Source organism: Drosophila pseudoobscura, chromosome X (genome assembly GCF_009870125.1).
Source record: "Drosophila pseudoobscura strain MV-25-SWS-2005 chromosome X, UCI_Dpse_MV25, whole genome shotgun sequence".
NCBI classification, from domain to species: Eukaryota; Metazoa; Arthropoda; class Insecta; order Diptera; family Drosophilidae; genus Drosophila; species Drosophila pseudoobscura.
Genome location: NC_046683.1, coordinates 50,838,771 through 50,856,288, shown reverse-complemented (window position 1 = coordinate 50,856,288; position 17,518 = coordinate 50,838,771). Strand labels below are relative to the sequence as shown.

General features: G+C 44.9%; 1 protein-coding gene across 4 annotated transcripts in view; it reads right to left on the bottom strand.

Moving 5' to 3' along the window:
- Positions 1-16,453, bottom strand: part of bma (SCY1-like protein bma) — a 57,265-nt gene extending 40,812 nt beyond the window's left edge. For 2 of the 4 annotated variants that reach the window (XM_033384883.1, XM_033384885.1), the window contains exon 1: positions 16,300-16,453. The gene's annotated coding sequence lies outside the window, so the exon portion shown is untranslated. Of the gene's footprint in view, positions 1-12,727; positions 12,931-16,299 lie in introns of those variants that run through there. The other 2 variants (XM_033384884.1, XM_033384886.1) reach the window with 1 other exon arrangement.
- Between the last annotated feature and the right edge of the window lie 1,065 nt (positions 16,454-17,518).

Genomic DNA, 17,518 nt, shown 5'->3' with positions numbered 1-17,518 from the left:
ACTCGAGCAACATTTTGGGTGGTTTTGGCCACATCGTTAGTTCCGCACTTTGCTGTCTGCCACGTGCGGGGGTAGTACATCTGTGTGTGTGTCTGTGCGGGGGTGAGGCGTAGGTGTGGCACGTAGCTTGGATGGCCATGCAACTGCATTATTTGCAAACTTGCTACAGTGGCAGTCAACCATCTCCTGTGCCACAGATGAGCAGGCGGTTGTAAAAACTTCGCTCCGCAATATGCGACCCATCAAAAAGGAGCAGCAGCAGCATCCGTTCTCTGTCTCTGTCGCTGTTTCAACGTCTCTATCTTCCTCGCTTTCTCCGCATACACACACACACACATACATACATGCCTACATACATCCCACCTTTCTGTTCTTTACGCCTCACTTCTCTCTGTGCCACTAATTAGAGTCACGCAATGCGCAACGACATGCCACCGCTGCCTTTTGGGGGTCCTTTTATCTTACGTTTTAACTCGATTTCCGGCTTGATGCGCTTTTATTTGTGTCGATTGTCGGATGGCCGGAAATTAGTTTCGTTTATTCTTTGCTATGCCATATATTTTTGGGGTATATATCCCCTTTATTCCCTCTCTCTCTTTGCGTGTAGGTGTGTGTTTGTGTTTGTGTGTGTGTGTGTAGCCCACCAATTTCGACTATTTGCATGGCTGAAGGAGTTCAAGGAGAGAGTACGGCCTGCAATCAATTTACTGGAACTTGACTACGAATCGAAAGCTCCGCTGGGCCTGGCAGAGATGTGACCCATGGCCAGGCCATTTCCTCATATTTCTTTGGAAACTAGAGCAGACCAGCAGCAAAGCAAAGCCCAGAGCAGCACTTTGGTTAATGAAAACTTACAGCAGCTTCCCCTCACTTGCCTGCAATTACACAACAGAACAGAGCAGAGCAGAACAGAACAGAGTTTCCCTCAAAAGAATGCTGAGAAATGTATCCAAAAGCATTTACACTTTGTGGTCAATAACGAAAACCATTCAATTTAAGTTATTTTTGCGAACTCCAGAGATTTAAAATTTGAGTTGTCTTTGGAAACTTTTTTTATCTACCGCATTTGGAAAGCTGAGAGTGGGTCCCGAATTTACATTGGCATTCGACTCTCGTGCTGTGGCTATGGCAATTTGCGTCAAGCCACAAAAAGCGACGTCGACACTCGTCTTCGCTCTGTATTAAGGAGGAGAAGGACTTCGACGTAGCAGATGAAAGGGGTCGTCGTTGAGTCATCTCTGGGGGCCCACACGCAATGCCAATGGATTGTAAATGGAGGGCTGAGATTCGGTTTCGGCTTGTTAAAGTAGAAATAACAATTCCTAGAATTACAATAAAATTCAACGCAACAGCAACAATGGCAACAGGCTAAGTAGAGGCATTACCCTTTGGAAGCCAGCAGGGGCACCACCTCCGCCATGGCTGGCTGCCACTTGAAGCACTTTAAGCTGTTGCTGTCGTCTCAGTTGTCGGTCTTGGTTTCTGGGTCTTGGGTTCCAGGGTTTCAGCGTTTCTCGGCTCCTGCCGTACCGTACCGTACCGTACCGTGTCGTGTCGCTGCGTGGCCACCTCACACCAGTTCTAATACAACAACGAGATTAAATGTCCTGTCGTAGCGGGCTTAGGCACTAATCCTGGGTCGATTCCATTGAGCGCATGGCATGGCCAGAGATTTGCTGTTGCGAGCCTTCGGGAGCCTTTCCTGTAGCCAAGTGCAAAGTTGAATTGCCTGATGCCTGATGGCTGATGCCTTTATGTCTGTGATGTCTGCTCTCGGGTCTGCTGACTCTGTTTTGTGAATCAGAATAAACATTGGTTTTTGGTTGCCATTGCTGCTTATTGTGGAAGCAAACTGGCTCACTTCCTTGCCACAGTCACAGCCATCGCCATAGCGCCCCCTTGGAGTGTTGACGTCTGCACTTGTCCTCCTTCAGCGTCTGATGTTCCTGCACCCTTTCTCTCCCCTGCCACTGGCCAGCTTTGGAATAAGGCGTAGCTCCTCCTCCGCCTGCTTGCCTCTTGTCTCTCATGTCTGCATGCAATTCAATTTATTTTAGAGCGCCTCATACGATAAATGGAAAGCTCTGTGTTGTACACTCTGCGAAAAATTGTGCCCAAAAGCTGATTTCATTACTCAACTCATCTTGGCGGCAATTCAGGCTAAACGTTAATTTTGCAGAATTCAGCCACTAATAAAATTATATTAAATACGTATGTACATGCGCAGCAGAGTTTTAATTTTGTTTTCAGTAAAGGTTGTACAAAAGCAGTTGATTACATGACTGAGGAGAACCTTCAGACAGAGTAACGACAGGGGAACACCAAGACAGAAGGAACTCAAGGGAACTTTAAACCTAAGCTACGGACGAAGAGTGCAACAACAAAAAGAGGGAGACAGATTTTGACAGAAGTAACACACAACTATCAAATATTCACTATAGTATAATCGCGAAAAATACACCTGTTTAGGTATATTCAAATATTCACTATAGTATAATTGCGAAAAATATACCTGTTTAGGTATGAGCTGTGCAAAAACTGAATAAATTCGAGAACTAGCACCAGCAAGAAGAAGAAAATACTACACATGACTTATAGATTCTTCATTAATATTGTTCCAGCTTTTGTATTGCTACCCGTGAGAAGCGCATTAAACGGCCGTAAAACGTAGACAGAGGTAAATACGAGCATAGGCATCTCAGATAGCCAGAAATGGCCTATATCATTCAGGTTGGCGCCTTATAGAGTGTACTAACTGGTTTGCTAAATTGGAATATATTTGCCCAAGCAATGCATTTTCTCTCAGTGTAAGTCAGAGCAAGATTGAAGAGCCAGCCTCTGTGCTCTGAGCCTCTTTAAATTTCATTAAAGTTCTTTCACGGCCCGAGGTGCTAAGGTGACATAATTAAATTGCAGCCGTGGCCTGGCAATTAATTAAATGCCTCATTTATTAACGCTTTGTTAGGCAATATTTTCACAAATGACTACAAAAGCAAGGCAGAAAGAAAACTCGGAAAATTCAAGCAAAGACGAGGGCACACACAGACAGTGCCATAAAAGCCGCCACAGCACACGTACTCATCCACCCACCCATACACCGATAAAATCACACACACACACACACACACACAGACACAGACACAAACAGACACCCACACATACACAGGTACGCAAAGAGCTTCAGATAAATTTACGCATTACGCATACGCCACGTGGTTGGGCCCTGATTTATTTTTAACCTCAAAGCGTCATTCACAATAAAGATATTTTACGTTTATGACCCACAAAAATGGAAACTTTTACACTGAAAGCCATACGGCCGTCGCCGTTGACATCGCTCGTTGCTGCCACCGACCGCTTATGGTGACACCGCTGCGTATGCGCAACAATTTGCTAGGGGCGTTCACTTGTTGCGGTTGACCGGGCATAAACTCTATGGGACACAGACAGCTACTGCCCGACCCTCGACATGACTTGACACGCCCCCATCTAATCGACCAATTTTTGCGGGCCGTAATTTAATATGCGGTCGCAACTTTAACAGTCACGACACGTTGCCGCGGGCGAGTGCGAGGGCGAGGGCGAGGGCGCGGGTCCCCTATCCAATCTATTTATCCAGGCACACACCTGTGTCAACACGGGAGAGCTACAGTTCTTTAAAGGCCCTTCTTCGGCATCGACGTTGGCGTTGGCGTTGGCGTTGCCGTTGGCATCGGCATCGGGCTCGGCATTGGCATTCGATTCATTTGATTTGGCCACCTGACTACCTGACTGGTCTGCCGACCAGGGCTTATGCAAACAGGCAACAGACACTCGAGCAGCCAAAGCCTTTCAATGCGCGTCAACAATTTACATTGCCATTGCCCTCCCGATTTGTATACACTCGTACCCCCTTGTACCCCCCCGAACAGGTCCTCCGTACCCGTACCCTTACTCGTACACATAAAGATAAAAGACAATAAAGGAAAATCGAAATTACACTGACTGAAGACCGACGCAATCCCCGTATTTGGCCATAAAATCCTCGCAATCCAAAAGGTACGTCGATTTGACTATGGGGGTTAAGAGGCTTTAACATATTGTCAGTTATTGGATTGCTATACGCTTAAGAGAGGATACCTATTATGGGGGTCTAGAATGCAATGCTGGGGCTCGCTCTTTAGTTGTGGGATATATCTTATCAATAAATTGAGGACTAATCTAGATCTTAATCAAGAATCAATCTCTTATCAAAAGGGATTGCAGACCGAGAAAACCCCCTCGTACACTTCAAATTCAATATTCAAATATATTCAAATATTATACGCTGTTCCGAACCACTGTGCAATTGCTGTATACTTTACTTACCCTCCGGTGTACTATCTTTCACTTTTCCCTCACCTTTGTAACCGTCCCTACCTCTGACACAATCAATCAACGCGTCAAGGGTCCCCTTTAGAGCCCTCCGCAAAGCCTACCCCCTCTGGCAGATCCTTGTTGCCCAAGTTTACCTCATTGTCCTCCTGTCCCTGCGCCTTGGCACACAATAAATGCAAAATAAAGGTGTTTGGTCCTCTCGTTACGTGGCCGTTGAGTGGAGTCTGAAGCTGAAGCTGGGGCCAAAGAGGACAAAGCCCGGGTTCGCACAGCGATGAACCCCATTTGGGTGCCGGGGCAGGGCAAGGGGTTGAGTTCAGGTTCAACCAGAGACCTGCATAATATTACGACAAATGCTCAAAACTTTTCCAATAAGCAACAACTTTTCCATTGCAGCTGTATGCCACATACGCGTACCAGAACTAACACTACACATGTCCCAACGGATACATGTATACTATATGTAGATACAGCAGGACAGGACGGTAGCTGGGCGTGAAGCTCAAATAATTTGCATAGTTGTCGGTGAGTGGCACTTCTGCGCTCAGCACTGAAAAATATCATCGCGATATTCTGTGGAAATGGATGAAAGCTGATGTGAATCATCGCGAATTCCATATGAGGAATATACTCATATGCTGATAGAATGCTTTCTTTCAGTGCAGGGGCTTCACTTTCATCTGAAAAATTCATAACCCAATTGGTTGTGGCATACGATGCGTGGAGCGGACTATAAATAATCCGTTGGCGGACTGTCAGCGGGCATGAATATGATGTATCTAATTTGCACACAATTCAGGCCAGCACACACAGCGACAGCGACAGCGGCAGGAAGACAGGGCAGAGTGGTGGCACTTCTGCAGTGGGGGCGTCAATCATAAATAACGTTGGCAGTCATCGCCCTGCCTCATCCGGCATCATGCCACGCCACCAGTTGCAGTTAAAACTCATCCTCCACTGTCTGCTCTGCCTGTCTGTCCGTCTGTCTGTCTGTCTGTCTGTCTGTATGTTTGTCTGTGTGTCTGTGTGTCTGTCTGTCTATCCGTTTGCCTGTCTGCCTGTCATTTTATATCTCCGTCACACTCCAACTGTCGACAGTGCAACTAAAATGATTTGTCAACGCTGAGCTGAACAAAGCTGTCCGTCTGCCCGTCTGTTCTTCCCCTGGGGCTCCCTTGATTGTTATCCCCTTGCGAGTGCCAACAAAAACTTTCAAATGCTTTTGATAAAATATGTGAAAATAAATTTAAAACGTCAACAGAAAGAAATTCAGAGAGACGAAGGGCTGGTTTTAATTAACAAGTCACCTTTTCTGACAGAAAACAAATCATAAAATATTCCCTCTGGCTCAGTTTCGATTTCGTTTCACATATTTTTCAACTAACCAAAAAAAAACTCTAACCAACAGATGTGTAGATGTGCAGACCTCCAAAGGTTTCGATTAAAGAAGTAAAAAAACGATAGAATCATCAATTAAAGGCGAAAGTACACAGCTCTTAAACAATTGAACAACTCAACAATGGACCGCACAAAGCAACGAAGATGGATGATCCTTGTGGATGTGCTCTTTTGAGCATTCAACAGTGCATGCATACATTTTCTACCCACACAAAATGCCCGTAATCCCGAGGATGATACTTTTATTTATGAATGCAACTACTTTCACAGCTGGCAAAGCGTGCGACAGTGCAGTTTTATTGTCTCTTCGCAGAGTTTATTATAAGTGTTTATTTACCTTAGTCATTGATTCTTGTACAAATTCGTGGCAACTGCAATTAGTTGTGCTTGACCTACATATACTACATATAATACCAATATGTATGTTATATGTATGTATGTATATTCAATATTGCCATAGCAATTAATTTTATAAGCTTCTTTCATGCGATTACAGATTGCGGCCGACCTCATCTTGTGGGTGTGTGGTGGCTCAGAAATAGATTTAATATCAATGCAAGCAACCGGTTAACAATTGGACCACAGGCTGGGCAGCAGGAAAATCATTTTTTCCTGGCCACCTGGCCACCTGGCCATCTGGCCAATCCATGCATGCCAGCGAGGCAATTAAGGGTATTTACAGAAATTCTGTTGCCTTATTTATGGAAAATGGGAGGCTTAAGCCGCTGATGGACAGAGATTTCGTTCAACAAGCTCCCCGGCTCTGGTAATTGCAATTGATGGGCCATGCCGATGGCCTTGATGCCTGATTCCTGATGCCTGATGCTGTGGCTGTGGCTGTTGCTGCTGACGATGACGATGACATTATTAAATTGAAGATGTTGATCATTTATAAGGCACCACGTTTGCATATTTTATAATAAATGAAACGTGTGACAGCATGCTTAACTTTGCAGCCAGCGAACCGTTTCCCTTCATCATCTGTGGGTCGTGTCGACTCTGCCTCTGCCTCTCGCTCTCCGCTCTCCGCCTCTGCCTCTGCCACAGCAACAGCAACAGCAAGCAGTCACAGCCACAGCCCTTCATGCAATGCATACTCCCAGACTGTCTAGGGCGTGCATACTCGGGCCAGTACTCCTACAACATGTACTCGTATATGTGCCCCATATACACACATTAGTTTAATGGGACATTGCAACAGGGCACTGGGATGCCTGCCACATCGCAGCCTTGTCTTGTCTGTGGGATTGCGTGTGTCTTCCGCACTGCCTTCAGCCTGGGTGATTGTATGATGTGTCGAGTGTCTCGGAATACTCGGTATACCCTTATACAAATGCATGTAACATATATGTAGGTTAACCACGTTGTTGCTGATAGTCCCACTAGGTGCGAGGACAGGCTGTCTCTGAGGCTTGAATGTTTTTTTTCACTGATGAAAGCCAAAAATAACACAGAGGCAGAAATATGTTTACTTATTCTATTGTCCGAGTATTTATGAACGCAAGTTCTTTTTGATTTCATTTGGAAACGCCAAACACCCGAGTGGCATCCCAAAAAGGCATCAATTAATGATAGAATACAAATCAGTGTATTGATTATGTTTTGATTATTTTGATAGCGTAGGAGATTAGGTATCCCTCATTCGAATACTCAATTTGACACCTCACTAGCGTCCCGTAAACACATACACAAAAGGAGTGTCAGATATGGAGCTAGATTATAGTTTCACACCATCACCGCCCACATCCGGCCACCTCTGACCTCTGGGCGGAGGCCCAGACTCTTCCATCGATGATTAGTGTGCAGCAGTGTCAAGTGATGAGCGGTGACCATCACGTTCCTGTATTAACATGGCCATTGGTTATGATATGACTGTGTGTGTCCTGAGCGAGTACTCCATCCCCATTCAGGCACTGGGCAATGCTTCCACTCCAAGCAGGAAGAGGAATGAAGTCATAAAAGGCATTGGCCTGTGCAAAAGGATCCAATCCGTGCTAGGCGACTCACTCACACACACACACACATATACACAGGACTGAGCACAGGGAAAACAAATAAAAAAGGACACAAATCGTTGCCATATAATCAGGACCGAAAGATCAAAGCAAATGCCGGCGGCCAGGCGCTGCAACATCTGGTCACCCCCCGCCCTCCCCACCTTCCCAAAAAACAACAACAAAAAAACACTGAAGACAACCATAATGATGTTAATGGTAATGATAACGATGATTATGATGATGATGGCAATGGCGATGGCGATGGTGACGGGCAGCCATAATTAGGCTCTCGCCTGTCAGCGAACGAGTTTAAACCGTCAACTAAGCAAACTTTAAAGCCAACTTGGCAGTCCCACGGAAACGTCAGTCGTGGGGTGAAAATGGCGAAAGTGGAATGGTGGAATGGTGGAACGGTAAAACGGTGGGAGCCGGGAGTGTGGTTGGGAATTAGAAAAAGTTTTAATCAGGCAGAGCGATCCCACGGCCAGTTCAGTTAGCCTTGAGGCCCGTGACGAACTTTTTTAATGAGCAACGTTTTGCGGCTAATAAACATTTGCGTGCTCGTGCTCTGGTTCTGCTCTCCTCCTTCTGCTTTTGCTCCTGCTCCTGATCCATCCGTGTGCCGTTAGCAGTTGATGTTGCCATGACGCCATGTTTTTAATTGGCAGCCCAAAGGCCGGAGATGGAGATGGAGACGGGACCGGTCTGGCTCGGTCATTTGCCTTCCCTTGCTGAGCGCAAGTCGGCCAAAAGGCAATTGAATATTTTACTAAATTGCCACACACCCACACAAACACACACACACACACAGCAGCCAGCCAACAACAATGGGCACATTATATTGTGACAACAATTCATTATAAAATGCCGCCAAGGACAGGGCCAAGGACCAAGCGGCAGGCCATTGCCGAAAAGTTATGAGAAGCGTTGCGACCCATTTGACATGACGCATACGGCTGGTCAGCCAAAAAAAAAAACCAACTTTACGTTACTCTAAACAGAAATATACATACATGCACATACAGCTGCTATCTCCGTGTATATACCCTCGTTTGGTAAAGTTCAACACGATTAGCTTTCAGTTTGCCTTTAATTTTAGCAACAAATTGACTTCGATTTCTGCTCGAGCTCAAATCTATTTATATCGCGCATCAAAATAGATTATGTGGGAGGAGAGGGGGCTCACAGGGCAAAGGATTGACACGATAAAGTGCGTCAGCAATGACATTTACATTATGCGATTAGCACTTTGAATTCTGCGTTTTTTCTAAGTAACACAATTTCAAAAACATTTCACATTACCTATTCTATGGTTCATTATTAAGTAGCTTTTGTGAAGCATTTTTTGTTCTTATTCTATGTGCAAAATGTGACAACTATTTCGAATATTATCAAGAATACAGGTGACGTGTGGCATAGCCTGATATCTGCTAACGCTGAATAGCTGATCAAAACCGAAGCGAATCGAGCGTTTCTCGTAGTGGACAATTTTTCAAATTGATTCTTTTAATTTCTCACCTTTTAAGGGCATCAAGCCTGAAGCCTGAAGCCTGATGTGAAACTGAGTTTACTTTTCCCCCACCTTTTGTTGTCGCTAATACAAGTTTTCAGCATTCAAATTCACTTGCAAAAGTTTTCTCCCTTTTTTTTTGCTTGTCTACTTCTTCTTCTTCCTCCTTTTCCGCTTTCCTTTCGTTTTCGGGTGTGCCTTTGTTGGAAGAAACTTTTTCGTAGCATACTTTCCGGGGCGGACAGTCCTTTTTTCGTCTTTTTTTATTTTATTTTGATTTTGCCGCCGTCTCTTTTTGTTGTTGTTTTTCTTGTTGCTGTTGTTGTTGTTGTTGTGATTATTATTGTTACTTTTAGCAGACAGCAAATCAACAAAATTATGATAAACAGCTGCAGGTATAGACCGAACGTTAAACGAAAAACGACCCAAACGCAGAGGACCCAACGGCCGTCCAAGGAGCCCTCGAGAACGGAGCGCAACAGGACAGGAAAAAATGACAGCACGGTTGGCCGCCTGTCCCTTCTGAACCCTGGACCCAGACCGACTCCAAGCACCCACTCCGAGACCCAACAAAAAGCCCACCTCTTGTCTGGCTGTGTTTCTGGCATTAAGGGACTTTTTAGGCTCATCTCCAACGCATACAGTATTACTTTTTTTGTTGTTTCTTTTTTTTTTTTTTTGTATTATTTGTGGCCCGGCGAAGGGGAAATTTGCACGGAACGTACAAAATAAGATGAAAATAAAAATAAAGAATAAAATCAACTGAAATACATATTTGCACATGCTTACGGTGGCGTGTTAAAGCTTTTGATCTTTTCGTTCCTTCTTCACTTGCTGACTGCCTGGCGTTATTAACGCTACCATATACTACATGTATGGGGGGTGGGGGGAGGGGGGAGTTATGCTTATAAGGGTGCGGGACAAGTGGGTGCTGGAGCTCCAAGGTGACAGCTATTCCCCAGGCTGACGGTGGCTGACGGGGCTAACTGGCTGGCAACGGCGGTGCTGCTCCTTTGGAGATTTTGCATATTGCCAGGCAAATCGAGCCCCCCCCCCCGCTCAGTCCCCCACAACACGTCAAATTTCCCAACATTTTCACAGGAAGAGAAGGTGAAAAGCATTTCAGGTGGCAGCCGGGTAAATATTTGCATATTTGATATTTATGTAGCAACAACTTTATACATGATGTAGAGTTTCCATATCGATTTTGTTGCCACATTTTTAGTTATTTTCCTCGCACACACTTGTTGGCCCATGTTTGCACTGCTCTCCACTCTGCCATCCAAAAACAAAAGAAGGCGGATGCGAAGGCGGTTGCGGGGGCGTGCAGCAGGAGCAACAAGAGAGCTAAGTATCCGTTGTCACCGTGCTTGCCAGAGAGACCAAAAGACACCATGCGACTTAATATGCGAGTATATATAGTCTCTGAACTTTCTATAAATACCGAGTGGACTAATGAAATCAATGGGAAAAATACGGAAAATCTCTCGGAGTTGCCGACACAATAAATTTTGACCCGGGGCCAAATCGAAGCATACAAATTGTTGACGCACAATTCATTTGTGGCATGACTCCGAGGCAAGTGACAATTGTGCCACATTGTACACAAATAATTTATTGTTGTCGTTCCACTGTTTACATAAATAAACATGCTTTTGCATACTCGAAAAAGTACAGTGGCAAAAAAAAAACACAAATAAATTCTATTTATTTGCCATTTTGAATGGCATGATAAATGGTTCCAATATGCTCTCAAAGCTCCCATACCCAAGGACATGACATATCTGAGTAAACAGAAATGTACCTCAATGTTTGCTCTTATAATGGGAGTCCTTCAGCTGCCTCCTACGAGGATTTCTGTTTAAAAGCGGCAGGAACAGGGACAGGGACAGGGAGAGGAGACAGCCGCAACTTGCTCGAAGCTCATCTATCTTTCTGGCTTTTAAGCCAATTGACAGTTTCGGGCCATAAATAATTGTGGGCTGCCAGATTTGAAAACATTTGCGTGGCGCATTACCCAAATGTTAAATGTTAAATGTTTACTGCTCAAATATTCTCAATTTAAATGCTTTTAATTGGCTAAATTTCACTGGTATTCACTTGCCCAATCGATCAGCTCTAGCGGATTCTCAGAACTGTGGTCCAAAATAGCCAACGACCATACATGGAATTCTTTTTGTTATATGATGAATCCACAATTATGAATTCCAGGAATAAACGGAAGCACTGGCTTATCGATAGCTCTATATCAAATTCAATGCCAGCGAAATCATAACTTGCCAGCGCTTTCCATATCGCAAGGTAAGTTGAAGTCCTAAAACAAAGCAGAGCACTCGTCGAAGTCAATTAATTAAGTCAAAAGTCAAAGGACCTGCCGCTTCGTAGGGCTTTCCCCATTGTTTACCAGCTTTCCATTCAAATGTGAGCATAGGTGCTGCACTCCCCCGTTGAGCTTCGGCTTGTGCAAATGAAGGGTATGCAAAGATAGAAAAAATAATCTTTATTTGGAATGAGGACTTTCGAGCTGTTGAAAAATTGTGCATTTCGCATTTGCTCACACACTTTCTTTTGCATCTTGCTGACTGAGCCTTCGTCTGCTGTTCAGACCTATCCTTCTGTCAGGCACACTCTATTTAGTTCTATCTACTCTCACTCTCACAAGCGTCCTACGAAAACTGCCATTGTACTGGGTTCGGCTGCTGCTGCTGCTGATGCCTTTTCCTGTAATGTGCTGCTGTGTATCATATGTGCATCGCAAAATGAGTTATAAAAAGAAAAAAGTATTAAATTGAAAATAAGTGTATTCAGAGCAGCTTCTTCTCCTGCGCGCATGCAAATGTGCCTTTGCCAGGGATTGGTATGCTGGATTCAAGGCATTGAAGACGTATTCTAAAAGGTACAGGCACACACACACACACACACGTACACACACGGGAGTCCCTCCACTCATCCTGCAGGGCAACGGAAATGTAAGCGTTGTACACATATTGAATCCATAAATAAATCCTTAAGCAAAAATTGTAAATGTCGGATTAAGTGTATCTCGAGGGCAGATGACAGTATGGGTTATGTGTGTGTTCTCGCATAAATATATACAAAACGTACAAATATCAGAGAGTGGGGAATTACACTAAAAACTAAATGGCAAAAACAGTTTATATTTTCCCCACTGCTCCTCCGGGTGCCCCTCCTGCTCCTCCTGCTCCTGCTCTCCTGTTAAGTCGGATTCAGACGTGATTAGATCGAAACAAAGTTAATTCCCCATAGAGCAGTTTTATGGAATCAGCAAACAAACTCACACCCCCACCGACACCCACACCCACACTTACACCGTTAGTAATTACTGGAAACATTGTAATCCTCTTAACACTAGGATTCACACGTCGTGGCGTACACAAAGCGTGAGGACCCCCGCCAGCCCGCAGAAAAATCATAAAGCAGCGGGGCAATAAATTGTCATACTTACATCTTTTAGCGTGGCTGGAAATTGAAACACTGAACCAGACAGAGCAGAGGCACAAAAAAAAAACAAGACAGAAACTTCGCCAAATATGATATTGGGTATTGGGTGTACACTCTACAGGAGACTCGAATCTCTAAGACTCTCTAAGCTGAACAACACGAAATTCTTTACGTTAGACACGTGCACACACTGCCAAGTCCCCAAGAAGACTGAAGGAGTAGTCTCCGTGAAGCAGGAGCTGGAGCTGGAGAAAACGGTAGACTCACAAACGGAGTTCGGCGGCAGCACGAAGTTGCTCCCACCACCCCCCCATCCCCCAGAGCACCCAGCGGGAGGAGGTGTGATTGGGCGGAATAAAAAGACTGTTGCGCGCAGGGGAAATTCCCTCGATTCTTGTCTGTCTGCCTGTGAGCCTGGGGAAAATGTCCCTGGCGTGTGCTAAAATATCATCCATATCCATCCACCCATTGCCTACCCTGGGAGCCTTCAGAGCAACAGTTTGTTGGGCCATCAGGGTCATCCTTGTACGCATCCCTCGACATCTTGCGACACATGAGTACGCACCACGTACACATGTATGTGCGTATCAATAGCCCAAAAAATATTTGCATGCAATGAGCGGCAGCTGTGGGACGAGAGTTCGTGCACACTGGTGGCGGGTTAGATGCGTTGAAGCGTATGAGGAGCAGCAGTCCTCCCTCCGCCTCCGCCCCTGCCACCGCCACCGCCACCACCACCGCACTTTTGTCAATGTCAAAGTTGGTGGAGGGTTGCCCGACGAATTGGGTATCCAATGGAATGGACGGCTGCGGAGTGGGCAGAGCAACTAGTGGTTCTCATATTTCCACAGTAACAAATTTGTTTACGCTTAATTGGTCTACGCTTACATTGGATCAGGGACACCGGCCGCGCTTCCATCATCATCATCCATGGTCCCATCCGCCCCCATGGTCTCAAGGCTGCCAAACGGGCAGGCAGCAGTCAGGCTCCCGTTTATATACCCGTAAAAAGTTTTTCGTTATTCAAAAATTGGCTCTCAGCAGCCCCCGAAATGTATGGTTTATGATGCAGAGTATCATATAAAGTGAATTATGATTCAGTTTTGCATGAGGAGCGTCCTTGCTTTATACACTGAGAAGATCTAAATCTAGACACAGGGAGCAGGCTTTCATGACTAAGAAATATTGTAATATTTCCCTTATGAAATACAAATCTTGGGAATAACAGCATGATTGAAGATTTTTCCGAGAACTAGATCCAAAAACTACATTGAAGTTGCACATTTTACCTCGGCGTGTATTCAGTAAAAATGTCAGAATATCGATGCAAGATATTCTCCATCAATTGTCATGGCCTTTTGTACTGGAGAAATGAAACATTTGCATGATTTATATGAGCCCCCAACTGGTGGGCATTAAGGTAACGAAACCCGAAACCAGGTCGAGTTGTAAAAATGGACCTCAGAGATTTCGAGAGCACAGGCGTACTATGTCATATTCGAGCCTGTTCCCTTTTTTGTGCATGTGTGTGTGTGTGTGGGAGCATAAATCAGAATGGGAGCCGCCGCAGACAATGGCCATTTGGCCATTTGGCTTACTCTAAACAGACGCAGAGAGCGGCACAAAGGTGTCATGCCATGCATGGATGGCAGGATGGGCGGGTGTATTCTTTGGGTACGCATCTCGACGGTGTCATAAAAAACAGTTTACACATGGGTTCTGGCACATTTCGCTGGCCATTTTATAAGGCCACAGACAGCAATTCATTGAGCGCAACAACGAAATATATATGTGCCTCATATGTAGGTACATATCTACGAGTAGAAAACATACAAGTGATGGAAGGTGAAGGTGAAGGTGGAACACAAAGGTGATTCAATTAATTTAAGTGCAGGCCACTCAAATGCACCATTTAGTCATAGATCTAGAAGGAAACTTTCCATATTTATTATCTGAACCTAATTAAAAGTACATAAGCGCTGTTGGAACCAGACGCCACATCACAGAAGCAATCGGAAACCAAAGGGGATTCTATGCCATCAAACGAATCGAACGGCTAAAGGTCAATCGAATCCAATTCGACTCGATTTAATTAAATCTCTAAATGTGTCCTAATGATGTGCACTTGAGCTGCGGTCGGGGTCCGCAGATGGAGAAGAGGATGCGTGGAGGACCATAGTCAGTGCTAATTAAAAGCGCAGCTGATTGATGATTCGGCTTCAGTGCAGCACACAGATCCCTTCCAGTGCAATTCCTCGTATCGGGGGGGGGGCAATCAGGGGATAATCAAGTGAATTTCATTACCGCTCACACTTCAAATCGAGACCAAATTATTTATAGCAAATGTTCAATATAATGGCAACCGGAAGATGGCAACAGGAAGACGGCAACGGCAACGGCAACGGCAACAGCAACAGCAACGACAGCGACGGGAAGACAGTTCCTAACAAGCATCGACACGACCCTTAGGACATTTGGCCAGAAGTATGTGTGTGCTTCCTTTCTGTACATATACATATACCATACATATTTATTCCTGTCTTGAAGCAAATTGTTGATTTTTCTATACCCTTACATTACAAAATATTTTCTTTTGGGAATTGATCAGAATTTAACAAGAAAGCTTTGCTTAACCTTTTGGGAGACTAATTTACAGGCAGTAGAACTAAAAACTTAAAGAACGAATCCTGAAAAATCAAAGATCCGTTCGGTTTCCTTTCCTCCATTGTTATCTGGCCTTGGTGTTTATTTAAAGCTCATCCACAATTCAACCTCATAGCCAAAGATAGACAGACCATCTCCATCCGCTTACTGTTGCAGCCATCCAGGAGCTAGTGGAAGCCCCGGCAGGGTCCAGGTCCCTATTTGCTCATCCTCTGCAGATAGACAAACTCATTACTAAAAATGAGCCTCCTGCGGCGTTCAAACAAAGCAAGGACCAAACCTGTAAACGGGCCCCCTGGCTAGGTTTACGTACGTCTACTGCGAGTATGTGTGCGTCTGGTGGGGCCCCGCTTGTTGCTTGTTTATGCCAAAAATCATATACTCGCACACCACCCACCCACATATCGATTTTGTTTGATGTTTAGGCAGAGGACAGGACACACGGCCACACGGGAGCATGGCAGGACGGCCACGATAGTCATGGCCCTCGGACGCCCTCTTCAACCAAAGCAACAGAAACAAAGGCCTGTACAAGCATACACACGCAAACACACACAGTCGAACAACACACACGCAGACGCACACCTCATCATTATTTCCGTTTGTGGGCCATCCTACATTACGACGTCGCGCCGCGTATTTTAAATATTTAAAGAGCATAAATGCCGAAAATCCTGTGTGTTACGCGGTGGATACAGGGTCTAAAAGAGAGGGGAATTGGATTGCTTCTCAAATTAACTGAAAATGTACTCTAAAGAGTGGGCTCATATATAATTCCCTAGACAAATCGAATCAGAAATTATGCATTGCTTGCTTAATCAAAATAAATCGTATCTTCTAGGCTTAAATTACTGTAGTTACAGACTGAAATAATCCAGCATTTCAGTAATTTCTTCAGAAAGAGTCACTTACCCGAGCGAAAACTTGCAAAACTTTACGAGCAGGTAGGTTCGTTCTCTCGATTCACTTTCTCTTTCGATTCAATCTTATTAGTATTCTTACTCATGATGGAGTACAGGTGCATGCTGCTGCAGCTGATCGTGTATCCTATATATCGCTTTCATATACCAGGGATGGCGTATCAATACAAATGGGTATCGTCAAGAAAAGATCGATATTGATATTGAAAAAAATATCACACAGAATATCGTAGATATCGTATCTTTGTAAATATGGGATTGCCATGAATAAGCATGAATATCAATCAGCTCTATATTAATAAGTACATATAGCGCTCAAACGCAATCACCTCCCTGTCTTCTCTCAGGGAAACCCAAGTAGATGAGAAAATATTTTTTCAAATATCGGACAAAAATCGATGCATTCGACGAGTATCGTCATATCGTTTTTAATATGCAATACCGATATCGCCATATTTATATTGATCACACTAATGGGCGCGAAACAGGCTCAAAAGGAAATCATTTAAATCCGGACGAGTACCAAAGTAAACCCTGTTTTGTGGTCTTCCTCTTTAAGCCACTGTTTTGCTACAGTTTTTTACGAGCTCGTTCGCCCGCTTTATGGCAGAACAATGGCGTTTGTTTTCCGACCCGACTGAGTGGCTGTTTCGCGATGGTGTTTGACCCGCTTATTGCGATGCTTGTGTCGTGGTTCTGGTCTGATTGCTGTCTTTTGTGGAAGAGGCAGGTTTTATGCGCGTGACTAGCTAATTAGCTGCCAGGGATCGCCGCTCCCTGTGGGAGTCCATCAAGCGACAGTGGCTGGTAAAAAAGAAGACGAACTCCTTAATTTGCTCTTGGAGAAAAGCGCAACAGCAGGGACAGGACCACGACAGCCTTCAGCGCTCAGTCCCACACAAGCAACGCAGCGCAACGGTCTTGAAAAAGCGCGCAACAAAAGGGCCAGGACCACGACAGCCTTCAACGCAAGGAGCGCAGGGCAGCGCAATCCTGGCTTTGTGCCTGTTCACTTTTATTTCAAACAGCAATTGCATTGTGCCATTCCCAATCCGCTTACCCTGGGAATCCGCTCCCCCGACACTGCCCTATCCTGGTCCAGGGCAAACAATGCACTCAGGCAGCAGCTCCTGTTGCTCCAACAACACTTGTCCGTGGCTGGTAAGTGCTGTGCGTGCGTATGATAAAAGCTTGTAATATTTTTTTTTGTT